This window comes from Sturnus vulgaris, chromosome 2 (genome assembly GCF_052056855.1).
Source record: "Sturnus vulgaris isolate bStuVul1 chromosome 2, bStuVul1.hap1, whole genome shotgun sequence".
Lineage (NCBI taxonomy): Eukaryota > Metazoa > Chordata > Aves > Passeriformes > Sturnidae > Sturnus > Sturnus vulgaris.
Window position 1 is genome coordinate 10,473,636 of NC_142244.1, and position 26,635 is coordinate 10,500,270.

General features: G+C 37.1%; 1 protein-coding gene and 1 long non-coding RNA gene across 31 annotated transcripts in view; one reads left to right on the plus strand and one right to left on the minus strand.

Moving 5' to 3' along the window:
• The window catches only part of LOC148224620 (uncharacterized), a 319,037-nt gene that overhangs the window by 16,018 nt on the left and 276,384 nt on the right, over positions 1-26,635 (minus strand). For 29 of the 30 annotated variants that reach the window (XR_015800147.1, XR_015800092.1, XR_015800164.1 and 26 more), the window contains one exon: positions 22,050-22,112. The gene's annotated coding sequence lies outside the window, so the exon portion shown is untranslated. Of the gene's footprint in view, positions 1-22,049; positions 22,113-23,906; positions 24,220-26,635 lie in introns of those variants that run through there. The other variant, XR_015800153.1, reaches the window with a different exon arrangement.
• Positions 533-25,227, plus strand: LOC148224621 (uncharacterized). Its single transcript, XR_015800172.1, has 2 exons — positions 533-659; positions 24,212-25,227. It is a non-coding gene; the product is annotated as an uncharacterized LOC148224621 (long non-coding RNA).

A 26,635-nucleotide genomic window follows, 5' to 3' on the forward strand; every position in this document is an offset into this window, starting at 1 on the left:
TTTGAATCAGACAAGCACAGATGAGCCTTCTAACAAAAGACTCTGAGGTAAGAAAAAGGAGCAGGTTTATGTATTATTAAGAGAGACTCCAAGTGGGAAAAATGAAATATCACAGAATTTTGTAGTCACATTTCTTCAGGAACTGAAGGGTGGCAGAGGGTACATAGGACAGGGAGGGGTAACATGCTGCTCTCCAAAACTCACTAAAACTTCCCTGTTCCCAGCTCCTCTCTGTTTTCCATGGATATCATTACAGGGATTTCAAAGCCTCTTTGCAATTCTTTCATAAAGGTCAAATTCCACACTCTGTTCAGCATGAGCAGTGGTAACTGCACTGTCTTTGAACATCAGCTCTCTGGTGCAAGGAATCTGTTGTTACCAAAATGGGAACTGTTTCATACAGTCAGACCCTGGAGTCTGCTGAGTGTAGCTACCCAGATGAAGCAAAGCCAACAAACCCCAACAACAACCAACCAAGAGAAATTATGTTTCATAATTACTTTGGCTTTTTTTTTTCTCTCTATCCAGAGATCTCTTGGAAACCATCATGGGAGTTTTGCAAAGAAAGAGAAGTTATAAATAAACTCGTAATGACAAGATCACATATTTCAACTACATCTGGAAAGTTCAGAAAGCCACTCTGAAGATACTGTCTCTAGGTAAGTCTGATAAACATGGTTAAAATCTATTGTGCCCTACATGTCATCAAATACACAACTGACAAGTTTAAAGAGAGATACTCCACTAATAAAAACCACAGGATGCTAAGTAAATATATGTTACATTTCTGAAGCACAGAAGTTCTTCATAAAGCCTTTAGCCAACAACTGAGTCTTATAGTCAGATTTCTTATATGCTTCCTTTATTAGACAGAAACATTATACCTCTGGACAGGGTACAGACATCACAAACATAGTTGCTTGAAAAATTAATTACCAAAATTTTCTGTGGATTTTAGTTAGGTAACTGCAGCCTTCCTGGGCTGAAAATAAAACCTGTAATCTAGCCAAATGTCTAAGTCCTCAGATTTATGAAGTGGTTCAATGCAATGCAGAAGTGGCAGGCTGCTCTCCTAAATCCACCTGCAAGAGAAGTGCCACGTGATTTTTTTTCATAGAAAAGTGGCCCTCTTAAGCCTTGATGATATCAGACTTCTTTAAAAGCACATTGAAGCACAGTATTTTTTCAGCCTGCCTTTGCACTTGCTTCATTCTTAGAATTCAGCAAATAAATCAACAGGCATTTTCATTATTCAGTGAGAAGCATCGGAAAGCATGAGGCAAACAATACATGAGGACAGGTTTATAACTTCTACCTCTCCATCAATTCTTACACATTTCAGTTGTTTAAAATTTTCTTCTTCACTCCTGTCACTGCTTTAGCTAGTGAACTCATAGCAGCAGCTTTTAATTTTAAATACGAGACATTCACACCTCAATAAATGTGCAACAAATTACACTACATCAGCACACAGTTTCCCTTTATTCACAGGAAAAACTGCTTCTCAAACTGTCTTAGGACTCATACTCTTGTATTCCAAGATTTTTTTGGGTAAAGACGCACCAAAAATATTCTGTTCATTATGAATCTAATGTATTAATATTTTTTTATCATTTTTGGAAAAAGAAAAATATATTATCTTGCATTCCTTTGAAACCAACATCCATTTGAAGGAAAAAGCCTGACCCAAATGAAACAGTGTCAAATGACACTCCCTATTCATTCATTTGGACTTTTGCTATGAATATTAGTGCTCATGATTGTGGACTCCTCTCGCTCTTAAGTTCCTCCAGGTTGTATTCTGCTCTTAAGAGACAAAATTTGACTCATTGTCTAATATGAATATAGGAGTTTCAAATTTAATGTTGTTAGGTATGGGAGTGAAATCCACAGAATCTATGTAACATTTCAGCTTATTACTCAAAGGGTTAAAATAAACTTGATGGAACAATAACATTTCTTTCACAGACCACCTTTGCACTTAAAATAAATCAGGTAAAGGGATCTCAAGCAAAGGGATCATAAGTAAAGGGTTTTTCTATATAAACTCAGTCATGTAATTTATTAAGATCATCTGACCCCTCTGCTTCAGGACTACAGTCAGAATTTACCCAAATTGGCATTGAACATCAAGCTTGCACTACACATTTTTCCTATATGAATTTTCTCCACTGATGTAACCTACATGCAAACAACGTGTAGGAGAATACTTTCTCATTTACCATTGCTACTGGAGTACAGCCAAAATGATCCTAAAATGAGATATACCAGTCAAATGAATTTTTATTAGCTCCTCCATTCTTGCCATCCTGTTATCAGAAACACTTTGAGAATATGAAGGGATTTCAGAAAAAAAAAAAAAAAAAAAAAAAGGTTTTCGATTAGGCCAACATAGTCTTAAGAACTGTCAAGAGAGGTGAGTATTTTAAGCACTTCCACAATAGCCTACAAGTATTTTTTGTGTAGTACCTCCACAGAAACGTGCAGAGTTTCTCCATAAAGAGTCCTATGTAGAACTGAGATGGAAATAAGAATTTCCATTTGTGTAAGAAGGAATTATTTTTCACAACAAAACACTACTTCAAGATAATGGCTAACACGTACAAAACCAGCTTACACCAAACGTGAGGAGGGACTAATCCTTCACTGGCTGAGAAAGCAATAATGGATCACTTTTATTTTTAGTTCTTACGGCTTTCATACGATAATAAGGAAGTCAAAGAGTGACACGAGTGGTGAGAATCAATAGACAAGGAGGCACCTCAGAGCATGGCAGCAGTTCAAGGTTTCATCTGCCTTGATAGGGACTGAAAGAAGATCACAACAGCAACATCCCAGTGAGAATTCTTCAACCTGACCTTCCTGAGAATTGAGGTTTTTATGAGAATATGAAAATATTGCAAACTGTAGAAGAGAACAGGAAGTAATTACAGATTAAGAGGCCTATTCAATGACAAAAGAATGATGAAACCATTTGATATTGAAAAATTATTTAGTCATCTAGAGGAATTTTCAAGTATATAAAATAACATAAGAGAAGACAAAACTACCAGAAAGAAGAGTAGAGTGGTACATGGATTTGCCTTGAAAAGAGAGTTAAGGGTAACTATTAAAAGACTTCAATTAATTTCTTTGGTTTGAGGTTTTTCTGAGATTCTTTGCTGCAACTGTAATATGGAACAACCTGGCAAAATATGAGACAGCATTGTAACCATAGGTAAAATCTGTGCCTTTTCTTTATGCTGAACAGTTGGTATATGTCAGCATGCTCAACTCATATAAAGTTCAAACCAATTTAGTAAAAGAGGATAGAATCATAGCATCAGAGAATCATTTAGGTGTAAAAGACCTTTAAGACCACCAGGTCCAACTGTTAATGCAGCGCTGACAAGTCCACCACTCAACCATGTCCCTCAGTGCCACATCTCCACATCTTGTAAATCCCTCCAGGAATAGTGACTCAACCACTTCCCTGGGCAGCATCCCACCTCCTGCCTCTGCCCCTGTGAAATCTTTGGCACCAGAAGTTCCACCAGTGGAATGAATCATGACCACCTTGATGAGCACCTTTCAATGTATTTCTGCAAATCCTCTCTTTTCCAAATATTTTTAAAAGCATAATTTTTGGAGCAACAGCACCATGAACTTTTCTCCTTGAAATCTATTTTAATCAGTTCCGTACATAATATTAAAAGAAGAGGATGCTCATTTTACTTTTTCCCTCCTCTCCTCCCACGTGTTCTACTTGGAGGTACACTGTGTAAAGATCCCTGCTGTGGGTGTGTGGCTGTCCATGGTAACACTGGCACGGTTCTTGTACTACCGTGTAGTTAATTTTTTTATAGCATATGAGATTTACTATTAACATTACCTTTGGACTGGAGAGAGACAAATGTATGTAGCCCAGCAAATGCAGAGGATGCAGTTGGGCTAATTACAGGGATAACTCTGTAAACCTTAGCTGTGCATTATAATAACTAAAATGTAAGCAAGGAACAAGGACTGTCCAAAGAAATCCCTCAGCTCTTTCAACAGTGGCAAAGACAGGGTAAATCTTGCCCCACAGAGGGAACAGCAAGGCAGAAGGGCTCAATTAAGACCTGCACTGACACCTCCTATCTCTGGATTTCTGAGAAAGAAGAAGAGTCTCTGTGGGATGCTCAGAACCCCGTAATAGTTGATACTAAAAGCACTTTTATCTCAGTTTGACTTTACACATCTAAATTGCCTTCCCAAATGTAAACACCTACAAGTTTGGAACCTTCATGCATTGACTAGTATTTAGTTACTTATTTAATGAAAAAAAATGTGGTATTTCTGCATAAGTAAAATTTGTATCTCCTCACTTTTGCCAAATCGTCACTATTTCCACTTTAGAGAGACACAACATATTTATTAAGAAATACATTGTTTTCTTCTTCTTGTTGCTTATTTCTTCTCTATCACAGCAGTCAGAATAAGAGATGGTGCTGGATTATATGCTATCAGCTGTACTGAATGTAGTTTATTGCACAGACAGGATCATGTTGTCACCGATTCTTGTTTCTTTTATTTGGAGAATTTATAAGGGGAGGGGAAAGACTGAGGAAACACTGAGATCACAGGTTTTATTGAGTTGTTCACAATAACTTGATTTTTTTCTGGTATTTCTAAATTAATTTAGAACCCGAGAGAGGTCATAAATAGTTCAAATTACTTCTTTCATTGCCTGCTAGCTTTCATACAGTTGAATTTTTTTTTACATCATGTCATCCACTGCTGTAGGTCTCAGGGCTCCCTTTTGAAGTTCCCCACATAGTATGTTTTGGATTTGAGTAACCCAGCTAATTGTGACATTTGCAGGTGCTGCCATCTCATTGCCTAACTTTCTTTCCATTATTTCTACGTATTAAATAACAAACATCATAACATGAAGCAGTGGAGCAGCCCACTCTTTCATTCACAGAGCAGGACGAATATATATTTTTACTCTAGACTTTGTCATCTAGCCATGTTCACCCCATGAGGAGGATTTTCCTCTCCCCCAGTGACTACTTAGCTTCCTTAACAGCTGCTCCTGTGGAGAAAACTTTTGAAGTCCAAATATTATGCTGACTGATTCATTTTTCCCTTCTTTTCTAATAATTGGTTTAAAAAAGAAAAGGCGCAAATAAAAGAGCTAATAGAATAGTGAGGAATTAATATATTTTCCAAAAAAAGACCTTGTAACTATGATATTAGCATTTTAGCATCTTACTCTAAATAGAGACTGTCTAATTCCAAGTCTCTATTTCTTCCTATTGTGCAGAAATATACTTCACTATATTAATCTGTAACAGTTTTCTGAAAGTTTGTCACATTAAATTCTTCAGAACTGAAGAGTTTTTACTCTTCGATTTGTCAATACAGAAACTAAAACATGACCATATATAAATTAGAAATGTTTATATACGTTATCGCATTATTCCAAAAAGTAAATTTCTTTAATGCAAGAAGGGAGAGGTATTGCCACTTTCACAGGCCAGAGAGAATGAGACCTCTTAATTACATTAGTATCCAAATAGAACAAGCAAAGTCACTCAAATCAAAATAAAAATCCACACTCCTAGACATTTTTTGATCTTAACCTTGCTGAAGTTCTACTTTTATAGTCTTGAACTGAGAATTTTACAGCTAAACCCTTTCCCATTCAAGTGTCAAACATTACCCTTACAGTTGTGGGATTCTTAAAATTTGTATCTGAATAATGCAATTTGAGATTACATAGGGTTGTTTTGGTTTTTTTTTACTACATTCTTTAAAGTATTAAGAAAACAATGCTCACATAAGTACTTTAAACTTCTCATTCTTAAGGTGCAGAACATAACGTTCACACCTTGTGGCAAGTGGAAGTAAAATGCATTTAATCCAATTTTGAACTTCCTTTATCCTTTATTCCCTGCCCAGGTCTGAGCAGGGAATCTCAGCTCCCCTTGAGCTCCAATAGTGATTGCTGGGGTTTGTCCAGCAGTGCCTGGCACACTGCAACCTTAGGATTTGCTTGGAAAACACTCTAATGGTCATTTCCTGGCTTCCCTGAACAGCAGAGCTCTTCCCTAGATGGACCTGTAGTTCTTAGGGACATACCTGGCAGGTCTAGTGGTCCTTTCCATTGAAAAAGGGCCAGGGTACAGAGGATACAGAAAAGATGAAGTTAAATGCTGTTGGCAAGGACATTTCTTCAGGTTTCTTAATGGAAAGTCAATGCTGTAGGTTGTTTAAAGAAAAAAGTTTGAACTTCTCATCACTTGTTCTCATCCTCCTTGTTCATATGCCATATTCCTCTCCTCTTAGACAATGAAGATCAACAAAAGCAATTTTAGTTTTATTTGTACAGCTACTTTTACTTTCAGCATCCACTGAGCTTCAGCACTTGAATTTCAATTGGTGTTGTTTATTTTAAACACCTTCATTACTGCAGTCTTTATATGTGCATATATTATGTAGCTTTTAATATTTATGACAATGAAATAGTCTTATTAAATGTGTATTATTATTAAATACAAGAGATGCATTAATTTCAAGAAGAACTGTGGGGCAAGCTGTGTAATTACTACATTATAAAACACAATGTGAAAACATCACACTGATAGAGAAAACACATTCCAACATGATACATAGCCTTCAAACTGTGAGATGGTGCTGTTTAACTCAGAACACAGGCACCAGGCCTTTAATGTACTGCCCAGAAAGGACTTTCATAAATATGTGTTTTGGACTAGTCATCGTTTTGGCAAACCAGAAGGCTCAACCCTTGATCCCAACGCTGACAATGACATCTAGCACAAACTCAGACAAACTATTAAATTGTCCCAAGCTCCTGCTTTTCGCCATGGGTATCATGTCACAAAAGGATGTCACACACCTAGGTACATCCTGTTTTTAGAAGCTGTCCATGGAAAACTATTAAATAGAGGTATATGAATGGAGAAAGATGCAAGGACCTTTGCTTTCAAAGCAAATCTGAATGCTTTCCCGAGTACAAATGCCTTTAAAGACTTCAGTGAGGCTATCATGGAAGAGGAGGGACTTCTGAAAGATTGTGTATTAGTCTTTTTTTCTAACTATTCCCTAACACTCGATGAATCTAATTGCAATGTCATTCATGGATATGTATCACTTAAAAGTGTATCATATTTATTCTGCTGAAAATTGTGAATATGTTGAATTTCTCAAAATGTTGTGGCTTGTAGCCCTGGCAATAAATAGATTTACTTTTTTCATATACTTAAAATAATATTTTTAAGTGGATGCCATTGAAGTGCTGTATATAAAGCTGGCTTACCTTCAGATAATAAATTTTATCCCACAAAATATATAGATTAGCAAAAGGCAACAGTTTAGACAACTAGTTGGCAAACATTATCCAGTGAACAATTATAAAGATAATTTACATTATGCTTTCCATTTTATATTTATTCCCTTTTCCTTCATGTTCTTCTGTTGAATTACTTTGAATTGGTTTTGTGCAGTTTCAAATGAGCACTAATATTTACACATCTTGGACTATGTTATTCCAAAGATGCTAAGACACATAAGTACAAGGACTTTTAGGATTACTGAGTCGAGTATCATGAGATAATTTTCTTTGTCTAATAGATGATCATTAATTATTCATATCTCTTTTCCCCTTGACTACTCATACTGCTAGCAACAAGGTCCATTTCTCTTGGCAGCTTGTTGGGGATTTTTTGCAAATACTTTTTTTTTCCACTTAATTTTTATTTAACTTCAAATTGAACAATTGTTTTGTTCCTGAAAGAACTTGACATTGTTAAGACTTCATTTGTACACTTTCTATACTTTGATTTTTTTCCTCAATAATGCTCTTTACTTAGTCTTTACTTAACTATTTCCATGAAGCGCACAACTATTGTCTGTTTACAAGCAACTGTTTCTTAATATCTGGGGGAACTCCTACCTCCAGGTTTATAGAAAAGCTCTTAGGCTAAAGAAGAGACAAGAATTCACCATGTTCTCTCAATTATTTATCATTTACCTTGTTCTTATTTAAGAATAAATGAAGAAACTTTAATATGAACAAAGTAATGAACTGGTGAAATTATATTCATGAAAATTTCATCCTGGAACAAACATAGTGGTTTTTTCTAAGTAGCTTTAAATCATAAAAAATATGAAGATACGAAAATTTAGTAAAATTACATGAATTTGCATCCTTGTAACCTCTTGGTTAGATTGCTTACCACCACTAAAAAAAAAAAAAAAAAACAACAACTTTTTTAGATTCATTAACAAATCTTCAAGATCAGAGTTGCGGAAGATAATAAAAAACCCCAAACCAAATAAAAAACAAAACAACACAAAACAACAACAACAAAAAGCCCCAAACCATCAAAAAAAAAAAAAACAATAAAACCCCCCACATCTATATGTTAGGAAATGTCCTCACTTCCTTACTTTCCACAGAATTAGAACTCAATGTGCATGCTCTCATTAATGAACACTCCTAAGTATTTGTCAAATATATTTATACACATTTGCTTCAATCCACAGATTTAAAGTTTAAAGCAGCTTTAAAGCTTCTGAAGTCCTCTGTAGCTCTGAAGCCATACAGCAATTTTTAGAACAAGGATATATTCAAATGCTACTGCACTTTACAAAGATAGTTATATTTTCAGTATTTCCAATACCATGCTATGGTATTGGATACTACTGATAAAATGACTGGGACTGAATTTATTTGAATATTTTGACATCAGCAAGGATTTTATTTATTTCTTCTGATAGTGAGGTTTTCTGGGTTTTAAGGTATTTGAAGGTATTATTGAGGATCTACTCTCATTCTAAAAGAAAAGTGGTGAGTGAAAAATTACATAAATGAAAGCAATGTACTTAATACATTTTGAGAATTTGACTTTCTCAGTTTTTCCTAATTTAATATATGTTAATTGAACTATAGTCTTACATTAGTAAACACTTTTCTTTATGCAGGGATCCTGTTTTCATGATCACTAGTTCTGAAATAAATCTTCACTCAAGGCTTCACTGAGCGAGAAATTTACTATCAGGTCTTAAAAATGTAGTATCACATATGGGAAGCTGCGTTGGAGATGCAGTATATAAAATGCACCGACAGAAAGCAGCAGTAAATTGAGGCCTGACTGCTATATTGTAGTTCTAGCAAATAGAGAGAAGAGAAACAACTGATGATGACCAGACAAGTCAGTAGAATCCTCTAATGAAATGTTAAAAACATTGTAAAATTACTGTAATTCTCTCCAATAAGAAATTACTACCTGGTAAATTAGGATTGTCTTTTAGCAGACAATATTGTTTGGGTCTTTTTCCCCTCACAAAAGTGCCTATGAATATGATTCACTTCACTTTGAGCTATGCTACTTTTTTTTTAAAACCAAAGCTTTGAGGATACCTTACGTCAAGATTAAGGCAAAGAACAAATCACCACTTCATAACTGTAGCAAAAGCCTGTTTTACTGCTTAGCCATTTCACTTAACAAGCAAATAACCTTGTAACACAAAACTCAAATTTTAAAATACCTAATAATATTTTTTATCTCATACCATAAAAATTCACATTTCCTCCTTTTATGCATAGAGAAATTAGTGCTCATATATAGAATAGAAGGGCACAAATTCTCCTTAAAACAAGGTTTAATGCAAATCTTTAGGCTCTTTTTGGATGCTGAATAAGCTGATCTTCCTCACAGCAATAGCTCAATAGGTTAAGATCATGGTGTCTCCCAATGAAGACCCCCTGTTTTAACAGATTCCATATTCTGCAGATGTTTTCACAGAACACAGAAAATCTGGAAGCAGCTAAATTTGCTTCAAGGAGATGGAAACTTATAAGGACTTGACCAGTTTAGTGACATTTAGGGATTTAATGAGATATCCCATTAATTTTTGTCATATGGAACTGCTATTACACTCTGAAAAGGACTAATAGACCATCATTCTGTGTCTGTAAACGATCAGCAGTCAACAAACTTCATTCTCTTGTAATTTTAAAGAGAAAGAAGTTCTGGAACCTCAACAAGTCTTCAGTGCATGGTTTGAATCAGAAATATTGCTGCTTCTAGCGCCACTGCACATATTGTTCTTATTCACACAAATGTTGAACATTCTTGATTCTAACTAGGAATTTCCCTAAATTAAGTTTTGTGGTAACAGGCTGCAAATTAATTACAGCTCATATAAAAGCTGGGGTTATCTTATTCTTTTTGATTCAGGCTTTTGGGAGTTTTACATTTCTCATTTACGCAAATACACTGAGCAGACGCCAAGGGAAGGGCACACACATGAGTTAATTCTCCCTTATGATAACACTGTGCAGATAGAATATGGCCATAATATAATCATACTTAGTGTTTGTTGTCTTAGACTGAACTAACCAGTGCCATTACTATATTGCCTGTGTCAGTATTAGTCAGAGATATGGCTGTGTGCCTTTGCTCTGGATTTTCAGTTTATCTGTAGATTTACATTTTTGGTTCCAAATTCTCAGTAGTGGATGATAATTTTGAGGTAATTTCATAGATAGAAAATAGATACAAATGGAAATACAAAATATTCCCAGGAGGGAATCTTCTGTTTATTTACAAATATGAAGCTCTGCTTGTAAATCTTTCCTTCTTGTAATATTCCACATTTACCAAGATGGACCAATGTGGATGAAGCACAATGATGTGAAGCTACAGCATCCTCATGTCCTTCCCCCACATCTTTTGAGTTCCTTTTTTTCTTACACCTTCCTGAACTCTTATGCCTGCATGCTCAGAGTCCCTCTAAGTGTCAATGAGCAGTGACTGCAGTTCTGTTCTTGTAGCCTCTCTCTTATTCCATGTGCAGCTTCAATTTCCTTCCTTCTCTTAACATCCGCTTACACTTCTTATCACATAATAATTCATTCTCCCTATTCCTTTCTTCCTCCCATACAGATACATTCTGTGTCTCTTGCTGCTGTTTTCATTCATTAGTTCAAGTGCAAAGATTTGGTTTCGTAAAAGGTAACAAAAATTATCATTGACGAACATCTTCCTTGCTCCTCTCTGTTTGGAGCACTCATTTCTAAAATTTATGAATACTAATTTATAAATATTAAAAAAATAAAGCTTGTCTTTATAAAATTACTGATAGATTTCAAAATCATATAATCGATTTTTTATGCTTTGCAATCTTTACTTTGAAAAATACCTGCAGCATGAAAGTAAGTAGGAGACTGTAGCAGCTTTTACAGAATTTGTTCTGCATTTGGTAAACTTCGTACTAATTAATAAAATAATAGATTTCCAGAAGTTACAAGTTCACTTATTTTCAGTTAGAGTTTTGCAATTATAATCTCCAAGATGTCCCCTTTAAAAGCCCATGATGCAAAATTCTAAAAATGAAATATTTAATTTACCTTTGAACAGATACTGAGTGTGACAATCTGGGGGAAAAATATCCACAAGAATCCAAAGAAAGGATAAAATAATGATAATAAATAATGGATTTGCCAATCTGCTATTTAAAAAGTGAAGTTTAACTAAGAATTTTCTTTCTTAAAATATTTTCACACTGCACCTGAGCGACATGTTATTGAATCATTAGAGTTCAAGTTCCATCAAGAAATTCCTTACCAAGCTGGTTTTGCAGACTTCCATTAAATCTCCGATGAAGCTCCTGAGTGCAAGTCCAAGTAAATTAAAGGCCCAATCAATAAAAATTGAAATCAGCCTTGCAAATCATGTAGCCTGCTAAGAACTGTCATTAAATTAGAGCCAAATCAAATTACACAATAGCAAAGAACAGCCGCTCCTCACGTAGGAGAAGGATCCTTGAGGCAAACCTCCTCCTGCCTGGAGATGAGCACAGCCTGACATCGCTCCGGACTCCCAGGGTGAGGAGGGCTCCCTTGGTGAGGATTCCCACGTCCTTGGCTCCTGGCTTAGGGAGCTGTGTGGCCCCGTGGCCTTGAATCGCAGCCCTTATCCGCTTTGGTATTTCCAGCAGCTCACACAGCTAATAAATAGTACATTCATTAGGCACACTGCGTGTTTACTTCCACAGACCAACACTTGGACTTTTTTAGCCAGAAGAAAAACCCCTGAACTGACTCAATGCCACACTCAATTCCTTCCTTTTGGGCATGTCCCTGTCCTTGGTGGGGTGGTGATTGCAGCCCCTTCCAGTGAGAGCCACCCCTGCCCCAACAGTGCTGAAGGGCTCCTGGCCGGACGGTGCCTGCTGGTGCTAAGGACAGAGTGCCTGGCAGCATTCCCTGACAGCATTGCCCTAAAAACAGGAGGCTGGGGACAGCACTGTCTCCCACGGCAGACAGCTCCTCCCACAGTGCAGGGCAAGGGGAGGAAAGGAGTCCTATGTCCCCTTTTTGCTGCCCGGCTGGCAGCAGCATCAATAGGAGTATCAGGTGTGCAAGCTGTGCCTGTTTTCTCCCGCTGCATTGTTTATATTGCCTTTCTTTACAACAGCCAGAGGAGAGAAATTAAGGTGTTATTATCTCATAAAAGCGGCTAAGAATGTATTGGCACTCCATGTTTAAGTGTCTCACATACAGAAGCACAACCTAGTAGGCAGCTCCAAACACTTTATATATTTAACATCCTGTCATTGGGTCAAAAAGCTGTAAAAATGCCCTTACACCTGAGGTTTCTCTTTTAAAACTTGCCCTGATGTTGTAAATCAACAGGATTCTGGCTCCTAAATGCCTAAGATATTTTGGGAAATGAAGCAAGATTGCTTCAAAATGTTGCACTAAGTATGAGTTAGGTTCTTTGACTCATCACTAAAATTTACATTTTGGTCATTCTGTTACAGCTATAATTCAAAAGCAAAATAATAATAAAAAGACATCTAAATTCTTCCTGTATCAGAAAATAAACATTTAAGAAGAGCAATAGGCTTTGCAATATTTAATAATAATCACTCACAAAAATGCCTTTAGCACCACAGGATTCACGTACTTCACAAGTCATATCCTGAATAAATGCTGCCTAAAGACAAAAATACTTTTTCAAGCATAAACCTCCCTAGGGCAGTAGCCAAACTGCCAGCTGTGGCACCTCAGATGGACTCGAGCCTGCAGTCTCGTCTCCAAGTGTGTGTGGGCTGTAAACAGCAGAAGCTGGGAATTTTCAGACACTGCCTTCCTATCCAGGCAGTGATGAGACATAAGAGCAATACATGATTTAGGTGGTCTGAGCTTACTTCCTTACCATACACAACATGGAAATATATATTTGGGCAGTAGAGCTGAAGAAATTAGAAGTGAATATGGTAAAATACATACTGTTGGAAAAATCTAGCCTAAGGATCAAAAGTTAACCTTTGGACAAAAGAACATTACTTAGCATAGAGCTGAACAGCTGCAGTGCTCCACTGCTCCCTGTCCCCCAGTCCCACAGGGACGTCAGCCTCAGCAGCAGCTCTCAAACAACTTAGCTCAACATAATATAATGCTAAATATTATCTAGTAAAAGCTAGACCCCTAAAAAATTCTCATCCCAATAAAACGCTCAGCTGACACATGCAAATCTGTGGGTTCAAGAAACTTATGGAATAAATCCCTTTCAGTTGTGCAAATTAAGAGCACTTCGGCTTTTTGAAAAGGTGGAGATGGAAATACTCTCTGAAAGTGCAAGATTTGCTGGACAAGCTGTGATATAGAACAGCAGCCAATGGTCCTCAGCCCAGAACACTTGAATACCAGAGGCACTTTCAAGCCATGCCTCCATCTCTCCTGATCACAGGCTACCATGGAATCTATTTCCTGGTCCAGAAAGGACATCTTCCTTGGGTAACTTTCCAGGAAACCAGCCATTTACATGGATTTAGCATGCTCCAAATGCTATCCACAGTCTAAAGCAAAGTTCTTTCAAGCAATAGTGAAGTTGACATGGTCAAGTTCCCATCTGATGGTTTCTTCCTAACACGGGAAATGAACAAATTTGTCTCAGCAAACTAATTGCAATGGCTGAGATGGAGAATTTTGGAATTGTGTTCTTTTGTTCATTTCAGTGTAGTGCCAAGCAAAAATCCCAGAAGCAAATATACATAAAGATACATGTGACTGACAGTCATCTTTTCTTAGACATGCAAATCTGTTTTGATATTGTACTAACCACAAGGCTGGGTTTTTGTCAGGGAAAAGTGGGCCTTACACTGGTTTTATTGTCCAGAGGCTTTGAAAGATGAGAGTCACACAGAGTTTGAGCAAATTCAACCCTATGGTCTCAAGGTAGACCTACAAAGGTGATAGAAATAAACAGCTTTATTCTCCTTCCCAAGCTGAAGAGTTGTGACAGAAAGGACTCATGGAGAATGTTTTGAGTAAACTTTGGTTTCTGCTAACCTTATAAGCACGACATCAATCCCATTCTTCTCTCCAGCCATCAGGGCACTCCCAATCCACCCCTGTTGCCAGTGTATCTGCAATGTTCTACATCCATTGTCAGGATTACCATGCTGTCAGTAAATGAAAAATCAAAGAAAAGAACAGTGGAAAAATGTGTGGAGACCGAAAGTAAAAGGAAGGGATTTGCATTTCCCAGATAAATTGCAGATTAACCCAGATAAATCTCTCAACCATGGACATAAAGTGTAGTTGAAGTGACTCATAACATTCAGATAAAGACAGTACAAGCATAATATATGTATGTTAACCACGTGCAAGAAAATAAAAGTGTGCACCACTCCCTTTTTCCCCAACCATAACAGAGAAGCCTTACACAAGGCTGTTGCGACTCTTAGAAAAATTATTAGTCTCTGTTCTATATTTGTGACCTTTGAATGAGGCTCTTGGTGCAATGGGTGGTGCATATCAGTGCCAGTCTTACTCAAGCCAGACAACTACCTTATCCAGAAAACCTCCAAGTACAGGTGTTTATGGGGGAGATCTTTCCATGCAAAAGCAGGTGCAACAAAGCCCATACAGAGCAAAGTGATCCATGCCTGTTTTGCTGTAAGATCAAATACTGTGCCAATCATATTTGTAAAAGAAGGGATAAGGAGAAAGGAATTCCAGAACATGAGGATCTCATTCTAGAAAACAAAAAAAGAGGCCTGATCTTTGAGTTTTTACTCAGATTTTGATAGCATTCTTGAAAAGACTTCATCAATATGAGTCTTGCTCTTACTGTTTCTAGAAGTAGAAACAGTAAGAAAAAAATGAAAGAAGAGATGAAGGAAAAGAAAAAAAAACTAAATTAGTCTGAAATGTTCATATACATGATATATTTTACAATGAATTGCAACTGAAATATCCAGAAGCCTTATGCAGAATTTAACTCTACCAAAAAGATCACACTGATGTAAATATTTTTACTATGTGAAGGCCAAAGCTGAAACAATTTCACTCTTCTGTACTGTGTAATACAAAAGCATTAGCTTTTCAAATTTGTATTTAACTGTGCTATAAAAACAATACCCACATTTAAACAGGGCCTGCCATATGTATTTAATGTTTGTTTTATTAAAAATATCAGAAGTTGCTCTCAATAGATAAATGAATGTCATAAAAACCACATCCAAAAGATCTGAAAAATCTCAAGTGCACCTCTAGTCCAACTTTATCAGTTAAGCAGCCTATTCCAGGTCTCTTGTTGAAGAGTTTCAATAAGCAAGTTTTGGAGATTATTAAAGGCTGTTCGTCATGTTTAAGGGACAGATTTTGCAAGGAAAACCTTTTCTGGGATTGTTTTTAAATATTTTAACACATTCTTTAGCCAAAAATCTCTAAAGAACTTCAACTGTTTTGAAGACAAGGAAGTTAAACAAAGGATGAGACCAAGTGAAACTCAGCATTTTCTTTTGCTGAGTAGAATAAAAAACCCAGAAATTTGCTCATATATTTTTGAGTACCCTGTGCTATTTCAGCAGCACAAAACTAGTAATAACTTACTTTACCTCTTCTGTTAAACTGGATTAACGGCAGCTTTGGGACAGGGAAAGGTCTCAAAATGTCTCCGCCCAAAACACCCAAGTTGTGTCAGTGCTTCCAAATCACGGTTGTTAAATCAGAAATGTACCTCTAACTCTGTTTTCTTTGGATGTATCTCTGGACAAAGGCACTGTGGACTGCAGAAGGAAATACAAATTCTCCCCAGCTCTCTGAAGTGACTTAAGTCAGGCAGAACCTGGCCTTGCAGTGGGTTTTTGCCACGCTGTAATTCCTTTGTTGGGAACCAGGGCTCACCATGGATCAGACTTAATCTTTTCCAAGGAAATTGTGGCAAGCAAAAGGGTCAGTGCCTCTGCAGCTTTTCTTTAGGACCAAACTTGTGAAACACTGAGGACATGTGTCCCAAAGGAACAACTGGGAGTTGCAGATCCATTGGATCTCCAGATTTTCCCTGAGTATCTTAACGGAGGTTTTTTCCAAATGCAAGAAGCAGGGTAAAGGCACAAGAACGACAATGTTCTGTCTTACTTACAGGAACAAACACTCTCAGATGGGCCCTAGGTTGGAACCCATCCCCGTTTAGCCACATCACAAAGTGCATTTATTTCCTACAGAAGCATCACATCAGTGTGATGCTGAGCCCAGGAGGCACACTTATATTCCAACCACACTGCAAAGGTAAAATATGTCAGACTTCACTTAAAACAGACAATATCTTTTATGACTTTAAAATGAAATCACACAAGACCTAACTCCATCCAGCTGTTCTTAATAGAGCTTTTTTTTCCCCCCTTTGTTTTTCATTCTCTACTTTAATCCGCTTCAAAATTACCTCACAGTCTCATTCAATTTTGCTCGTAACCTGATAACTCTTGCCAAAACAATGTATGGCACATTACAGGGTAAAAAACCTAAATTAAAGAACAGAGAAAGAAATACGCAAAATGTATATTCATTAAAGCTGGTGATGCCGCAATGAAAATTTGCATAGCAACCTTCAACTAGGCCTGATAGAATTACAAATTTATCATGCCTTAGAAGGACAGATGAAACATTCCCACATTTTCTGCATCAGTCATTTCTATTCAGTTCAGCTTAGTATAAACAATTCCCCTTATTTTGCAACTAATTGAAGAATTAATATAAAAGGATTGAACACCTGTTGCTCTATTGGCAGAAACCAGCAACCACAATGTTTCTTTCCAGTGAACTTAAACTACAAAAGAAAAAAAATTAAAATAACAAAAGAAAATGTACTGGTGACCAGAGTCTTTTTTAATCCAAAGAAGATATTGCAGTTTTTACTCAAATTGTGAGTGGTCCCTGTTAGGCTTCACTGGTTGATGGAGGTCTCCCCTCTATCCTCCCATTTAACCACTGCTCCCTTAAGCATTTTCCATCGGCTTGGAACAATTCTGATTCACTCAACCTCATCTCTTCTGTGTCCCATATACTTTAAGACAGGCTTAAAATTCAGTCTGGATCCACCTGTCAAGCAGATCCTTTTTATCAACTTCCTATCACAAACACTAATCACTGAAAAAAGTGCTGTTAAAAAGATAAACTAAACCTATTTTCATCTCCTCCTGTTATTCTTTATCTAGAAAAGGGTTCAGGTAAACCTTAAGCTGATAGGAGACAAACATAGTGACCTGTGAGCAAATTATTTTTTTAATAGACAGACATCGAAAGAAAACACAACCAAAATACAATCAACCTTCAAATCCCCTTAAAATAAACATTCTTAACTGTCCTTGCTGATGCAAAACATAAAACACCTAAACATTGTAAATATCAAGCAACTTGTTATGATCACCTCCAATAAAATAAAGTCAGAAACTCAGGGCTTCAAAGTACCCTTCAAAAACAACTGTTTGCTGGTAACATGGGAGCTCCAGAAACAGACCCCTCAGCCCCATGTGGAACAGTCACATTTCACCCTCTTCTCATCCCATAGGAGTCTGATCTGCCCCGACAACAACACCACAGGGGTGCTGGTCTGCTCCTTTGCTTTACAGAAACAAACTTAAATCACTTTCCAGCAAAATTATCACTATTGCTGTCTTTAATGACACTTTACTCTTGAAAATAATACTCCTTTTCACTTTTTATGGCAAAGTATGTGGAAAAAGACAGTATCACTTTTTCCCCACTATTTTGGAAAGAGCATCACTGTCTGGTCCCGATGCTCTGACTTTGGCAATAATGTGTATCCATCTCACTGGGGAGGCCTCATCTTTGAGGTCAGTTCCACTCACTTAAAAATCATGGGGAATATACAGGCATAGCTCTCTTCTCTCTTGCTTTACAATTGTTTCTAGGAGTGGAAACACTCACTCTTTTTGCCTTTTTGTTAGGATACCTGCTCATGGGATGTACACAATAAGAGACATTTTTTTCTTTGTTTTTCCAGACAGGATGAGAAAGACTGCAAACCAGAATGAAATGGAGTCACACAACTTGGGGCATAAACTTCCACAAACTCAATTTTGTCTCCAGAGCCAGATTGGGATTTTTTTTTCCCCTTGGCGCATTCTGGTATTGCCTAAAATAAAATTAAAAAAAAAAAAAAAAAAAAAGAAAAAAGAAAAAAAAAAAAAAAAAGGCATGCAGAGAGACAGAAAACACCAGGAATGAGGAGAGATAATTTTGTCTATGGCACCCATTCCACATGGGTGGAGGCACCCAGTGCTGAGACCTGACGCTGGAGGCAGTTTCCAGTGTTTTGGAAACCATTTGCACAGGGAGTGTGACTTCTCCAAGTCCTGCTAGAAAGATGAATCAAGGGCAAAACCAGACAAGGGCATTTTGGGTCAGGTCTGACCCTGGCCTGGCATGCTGTGTAAGGACACAGGTGCTGAGACCCCAGAGTGGGGCTGGGCTGGGTCAGTGAGTCACAGGAAGGTGGGAACACAGGTGGACCTGCAGGTCATTTAGATCTGTGCTCATAACACTGAGTTCTTCAGGCACAAAGAAATAATATCATAAATCCAGGGAAGACCAGGATCAACTTGTGACATCGCCACTGCTTTACAAGCAGTAGCACATAATATTTTCTGGAAAGTATATTAAGGACAAAAGAAAATGTTCTTTTCCTTTTCAAAAAAATATAGACCTATATAATGTCAGCAACAAAAATAAAATGTATAGGACAAGCTATTCCCTGAAGAAAGAAAAAAGCATTAAATACTTGGTATTTTCCTGAGTATATAAACCAAAATAACTTTTAAAGCTTTCATGTTAATGGAATTAAAATAATCATCATTCTTTCCTTAAGTGTCTGCAGTACATAGTCACAGTCCATTAAGGCAATGTGTCAGCATTGTTCATAACAGGATTTAAATGAAATAATCAAGTCATCAGGACTATTTCAACATCAATAAAGCCTCAGAGTGATCATTATGTACAGCCATGAAACAATACCTTTTTGCATACTTTCCCTGATCAGATTAAAGTGGTGATGAATTCCTCGATGGCTCAAGTGTGCTCCAAGGAAAGCTAGAAGGTTGTACAGTTAACTCCCAGGGTGTAACTCTAAACCATACAACCTACTACCTCAACCCGGATGCACACAGCTTCCGACGGTGACCATAAAGTCTTCTTCATTTCTTCAGCCTTTCTTTGAAATGTGACAGCAGCCACTGGCCTACGTATTTCCCATGGGGGGAGGCTTTCAACTGCAGTTATTCCCCACTTTTCAGACAATAAGGCATATTCTTAGATTGACTTTTCTACTGCAGAGGTAGAACTACTCTTCTATCCTGTTTACATATGTATAAAGATATATACGTGTGTTGCGTGCGTATATATATACATACATATTTGATAGGGATGATGCAAGCCTAGAACATTTCTTGAAAGAAATTAGTATTTGGTCTTTACAATAAGAATAAAATATAAATAGCTTCTTTATTTTTGAGAGTAATGCCGTGGAATGGCATATTTAATAAGGCCAGGAAATTGTATATCCTACATTCTCTCATTGAAAACTCTACGATTTCCTCACACCTCTTTCTAAATTTTAATAAGATATTAAGCCAAAGATGCCTTAAGCAGCCTATAAAAGAACAAATCCCTTAATCAAGTAGGAAGGCAATGGACAAGAGAAGAATTCCAAAATCAGTACATGGTTTTGCACACTCATTTGGGCTTGTTGTCAAGCGCCACCGCGGTGGGTGCTGCGTGCAGTTTTGCCAGATCACCACACTGACACAGACCCATAGAAGCGAGCTTGTGCAGTGCGTTTCAACACAAGATCGGATCTACGGGTTTATGCCAATTGGCATGGCTGGTTAGGGCTTTCCTCTTACAGGGAGTGCAGAAGACTTTAAACAAACAAACATACCATGCGATGTGAGAATGAGTATTCAAGAATGACAACGTTACCAACTATTGCAAAGAAGGCTCCTCCAAGTTTAACTGCATAAATGGTGGAGGCAACATCAAGCCAAAGATTTGTGACTGGTTTCTATTGAAAATGTAAGAATTTTTTTTTTTTTTTAACAGATTAACAGCAAGAGATTGTTTTGTCTTCAGTAGGAATTAATGTCCTTTTGTGTGCTCTTTGCCTTACTGATGAGCCCTCAACTCTCAACTTCTGACCATGGTGTGCTCGACTGGAATCATTAACTGGACATGACATAGAAGTGAACAGTACAGGTTTTCCTTTGTGCCCAAGCTCATGTCATGTACTACAATTCAAAATAAAATTCACCCCACCAAATCTGAGATGCAACAAGTGGACTGCCTCTCCCATACAACATTGTGAAAAGTGCGTAGCTATTTCTTCACATTGCACAGCAACTAAAGTACTGCTTGACAATAATTTGTTGATTAAACAACAGCCACTAATCAAAGCAAAGAAGTTAGTTTGTGTATTTTATTCACTAACCCTTCCATCAATGCAATTCCCTAGTAATAAGAATGCAAATGGAAATGCAATCTTGCAAAACTTCAAGGTTAACGCCTACAACAAATCCATCCTTCTTGTGACCGGCGAGCAATCCAATAAAAACTATCCCACACTGAATGTAGGGTACCCTAAACAGCAGACTGAAAACAGCTCCTTTGGGACAAAACCCAGTAATTCAAAAACATGACACACAGACACAGTTTTATAACATTCATACTCTAACCAAAGCATTAATAAAGACTGCACCTTTAAGCACAACACCTGACACATCAGAATAACTTGCAACAATATAAACGTGAAGGAATTTGTAAAATACAGTCATGAGATGCAGATATAATTTTAAAACCAGGCGCTATTTAAAGGTCTTTTGATTTTGGTGAGCAGGTAACTGAAATCTGTTTCTGAATAAAATTTTAATGCCTTCCTTCCACTAGTTCCCACCATAGTCCTAATTCTGCCATTGTATTTTCTTCCCTTTTCTTTTTCAATTTAGTGGATTAAATCTTGCATATTCATACCCTCTTGCATTTTAAAATAACTTTAATTTCTGTTCTAGAAAAATCTCTTTTAACCTTCTTTCACTTTCTATGCAACATTTCAGCATTCAGAAGGTAGCTACTTTCTGCTGACGCTGAAGAGAATATGTAGAGACAAGTCCTCAAACTAGAATAGTTATCCTATATCAGAAATAAGTATGCAGACTGCATACACAACTTACTGAATGATTGTAATAACTGCCATGAAATTTCTCATCCAATTTTCTTTCTTTTTTGTTTTTGTGACTAGAAGATACATTCCACATTTGAAACATAATTGGTCACTGCATTACAGTTAGATAGTAAAAAGTAGATACATGTACTACAAATATATTAATAATACGAGTATATTAGTAAATATATGTCTTATCTATATTATATATCTTATGTATTTGCTAGGCATAACCAAAGAACAAATTATGTTTTGATTTTTCAGTTAATTCTTAAGCTTCATGTAAACATACAGAATAAAGCTACATCTTTATGCAGTTACAACTACACAAACTGCAACATTCCCAACAGCAAATAGTGAGAGCAAAAGTTTAATACACGTCTCTGAAATTACATTTGTAGGCTGTCGTAAGGAAATATTTTTTTAAAAGTTAAACTGCTTCAGGTTCTTGCCAATAGCTTTATTGTAAAACCAAAAAAAACCCCAAACCCAAACAACAAAGAAAAAAGGTATTTAAGATCACTGTATTACCTTCGCTGAAATCTGGTATAATTAACTTCTTCATTTTCCTTTTTCAATTCAATTTTTCTTTCACTAAAATAAAATTAAAATTAAAAAAAAACAGTGAGAGAATGATTTTCTATTATCTATTTTATGTGAAGTGTTTTCTGAACATGAAACACACACAAAATTAGTAATTATGCTTTTAAGATATAAACCCGACACTGCTGACGCCCCTCCTCGTGGGAAGACATGCTGTGAACATGCACGATTTGGAAAAGAGACTCTTTCTTTTACTATTTTCTGGCCTTTTTTTTCAACCTACAAATACTTAATTTCTATTAGGAATTTCAGAAGAGAAGGAGTAAACTTAACAAAAGGGAGTACTTTTTATCAAGCCGTGAACACAATGAGGTAATTTGGTACGGAACTTCAGAAAAATACGGGCATAAACTAAGTGGCTTAAATTAAGAAACATTTGCAAAAACTTATGGTGGGGGGGAGTAGTGATTTGTCTGACTAGATAGAGAAATTTGAAAAGTTATTTTAAGCTACTGCAAGCCTTGGTTTCCCAATAGGCTTAGGTATGAATGACAAACAAAACTATTCCAACAAACTATTGGGGAGGGCAGTATCACCATAAATATAAGAAACACTTTCTGGTCCAAAATGGGTATATGGAGGTGTATGTGTCATATATATAAGGTCTCCATTCAGCAATTTCCCACAATTCATTGCAGAACAACAAAAATATAAAGTAGAAAAATTAGCATATAATCTTAGAAATTACACCCTACTCAGTAATGTATAAAAAAGGAAGAGCATGTTAAAACAGTTCTATTTCATAAAGTCATATTTATAAAGCCTTTTTATTAGAGATACACATATCATGAACATCTTGGAAAAAAACCACCAAATGTAAGAGTTTCTAATGAAAGAGACACTGTAATTTCAAAGTCATTTCTAGCCGAGAACATCTGTATTTTTAATATAAATTAAAAATACCAGGAAAATATTAAAAAGACAAAAATCCAAACTACATAAAACACCGATTTAGCCAAGCTTTTCAAAATCTGCCAGTCAGAATGAATTTAGTTACACACTCTTCTAACTGCTTAGGAATATGTTACAACAGACAGACAAACGCCTTAAGTAAAAGGCTCTACTAAAGCGTCATATGCTCAAAACTTACTTTAACTGTACATGCACTTATCACAAACATCCTGAATGGGTATCTTAAATACTGTTTTCAGCTATTCCTGGACAAGTGCTGCTTTTCCAAATATCTTAAAATAGTTACTGCTACTGGCTGCAAACCAGGCGTGCTTCATGAATGTCCCAATAATGTGCCTTTTATTCCAGTGCTTATCACACTGATTTCTTTGTGGCGGATTTAGATACAAACTGTAAGAAACTCATATATGAATTAACTCAGTAACAACTTTAATATACAGGCTACAAGAAAGATCCTTTCCTGCTGGTTAACACGCGGTTTTTTTCACTTCTCCCCTTTAGAAACTGAAAGCATGAGTCACACTGTAAAAAAAGAATTTAATTTCCTTAGCAACCAGATCTAAATACCCACAACTTTCTTAGAGATAACCAAAGCTTAGACTGAATAAATGTAACATTAAGGTCTTTGCATAACTCCAGTGCTTAGCTAAGACAAAATGTGCCTAACCACTTATTTCTACAGACCCTCGATTTTTTGTTTACTTTCTATTTTTAGCAGCATTAGATCAAAAAACACTCCCAAAAAGTTAGTTTTAAAAAGTGTGAAGAGAAGACTATGTTAAAATTAATACACAAGAACTCAGTTGCAAAACAACATGTTTAAAACGGCTTAAAAAAAAAGAAAAAGAGGAAGAAAAGAAACAGAAGTTATACCTGATATGAAAGGTACGTGTTCACCCAGTGCCAAATACTGCTATGTGAGCAATTGTGAAAAAACCAAGCAAACAAACAAAAAATAAATTCCATTTTTCTTTTTTCTTTTTTTTTTTTTTAACTTAAAGAAATAATCTCCTATGCTCATTTTGTTACACTGCTTTAAGAAGCTCTAACACGTCCTGATGCCTCTGTAGTGAAACATGCCAGGTTTTTTTTTTTTTTTTTGGAAGCAGGAGAGTCACTTTTTTTTTTTTCTGTACTCTTGTATGTAGGACAAACTCAGATTTGTTTCTTCTTCTTAGGGCTCCTGTTCTTTCTCGGAAGAAGACCAGGATGCCTGTCTTCTCTGTCTCCCGCTCTTCTCGGAATTCCAGGCACAAAGCACTGCGCAAAAGCTGCACCAATCCTTGCCGCAACTGCCTGCCCAGGACAAGCGGTGGGGAGAGACCAGAAAATTCACCTCGCCCCTGAGCCGGTTTTATAAATGGGGATTGCACAAATGTGCTGGAGCAAAGGGGTGAAAAGGCAGGGTGCCAGTTTGCTACACTGGGCTGCAATGATCTCATGTTCAATGCTGTCGCCCCGTTTGCCCAGTTCAAACGCCTGTTCATTAAACAGGAGGAAGGAAAAAAAAAATAAAAAACCAACACACAACCCAGAAAAATAAAAAAAAAATAAAATAACAACTTTTATCCTTCAGACGCTCAGGAGTGCTGTTCTAAACTACACGTCACCAACAAAAAAATAAAACGTGTAGTTCTAAAATGCAGTTATGAAGTATAATTATTCTGCTTATATTTTCTTTCTTTCTTTTTTTCTATCTGGAGATAAGAAGCAGAATTTATCAGGCGTGAAAGGGACAGCCTCCTGGTGGTGTGCCAAAAAAGCCAGAATAAAGGCAAAGTTGTGCTTCAAAGCTCAATCGCTTGCTGAGTCTGGCTAAAGTCAAGTATTAAGATCCACCATTTTCTGAGCCATGTAAGAAAAGAGGAAAAAAGTCAGAACGGGCACCGCTTTCCAAGTCTCCGTTGGCACCATCACAAAATCTCAGCCGTAAGGTCACATGATGCTCTGCCAAATGTGGAGTGCATTCCCATAAACCATTCTGCTGATACTGCGAAGGCAGCTATTGTCTAGTTTATACCCAAAGTTCAGCCCACTCTTCATTGAATTAGCTGAAAAACGCATCACCTTTGGGGGTTGGGAGCCATGGAAACGTCTACCTGGCAGGCTGCCCACTTTTTCTGCCCAACAACCAGAGATGGAATTGTGCTGCCTAATGTAATGATGACGAGGAATGTGAAGAGTCGTCCAAAGTGAATCTGATTCTTGCAAAGCCTGCTTCATTTGCACGGCAAACTCTGGCTTCTTGTCGTTAAAAAGGGGAGGGGGGGAGGGTAGAAGAAAAAAAAAAAAAAAAAGCGCCTTTCTCCTAAATGTAGCAATTAAAGGTCTAGTAAACATGCCTAGTCTGCAACTTTCCTTCATAACATACTGAAATGGTTCCCAAAATAAAGCACTTGGTTTAACATAAGTTTTCTGATTTAAAGCTGCACTCATTTCTCCCCAAATTAATGTGGCATCTCCTGGACATTTTTTTCTCACAAAGAAAAATAAGAAAAGGAAATAAAAAACCCTACACAGCAGATCTCTCATCCTTTCTTTTTACCTGTCTTTATTACCTCCTGATTTTATCTAACACAAATTATACATGCATGCAGCAATACCCACCAGTAACAGAGGGGCTGCAATATTGCTGCAATCCCCCTCAAAGCAGTCTCCTGAGAAAACTGCTCGTGTTTCCAGCAGCACAAAACTCTTCATCTGAGCCCTCTTATCTTCACCGGAGTAGGACAGCTGGTCTGCAAGTTTGCAAACCAGCACATTTGAAACCAGTCAGCACCCTCCCCTCTTCAAAACGCATTTAAACGGGATTTTGTGAAAAGAGATGCAATCAGGCAGAATTTATAAATGATGCAAGCTACTAAATAGACTAAGTAATAGACATTACTCTTCTGCTACAGACCTGAAATTTCGATTTTGCCCAGCTATTGTTCTAAAGTAAAATGTCACGTAAAATGTCACTTCCAAATGAAAATACCACGTAACCTACTGAGCAACAAACACATGCTCTCCCAGCACCTGAAAACCTCATACAGAAGACTTGACCTCAGAGCTCTGTGCTGTCAACAAATGAGTTTACTGTTTCTACACCATGAACGTTAATTGCTACTGCAAAAAGTGATGTTAAAAATGTGGCAATTTCTCTGATCCATCCATTAATAAAAAATGAAGCTGTGGGAGGAGTTTCTCTACCTATTAGCATGTCTCCAAATGCTCCAAATGTGGAGGTAGCATGCTATAGATCTTACAGCTAAAATCTGGGAAGAAAAGGCAAACAAACTAGAAGACAAAACGCTAAAAACTGCACTGTGAGGACAGGAGAACCCATTCACAGGGACACAATGGGTTGGTTACAACTCTCCAGCTTGGCTACTTTCGTGTTTTGCTTTACAGTTTTTTCCAGTTTCACTTTATTTACCTGGAGGAAATTGAAGGTTCATTACCAAAGAAAGGAAGTGTGAGAAAGGAGCCTTTGACGTAGAGGGAGATGTTTATAATGGTGGTGCAGCCCTCAAAGTGAGGTCCTGGGGCTGTCATCCAGCTGGGACTGGGACAGTGCATGTGGCAGCCTGGAAGTACAGGTCACACCCTGCCTTGCTCCT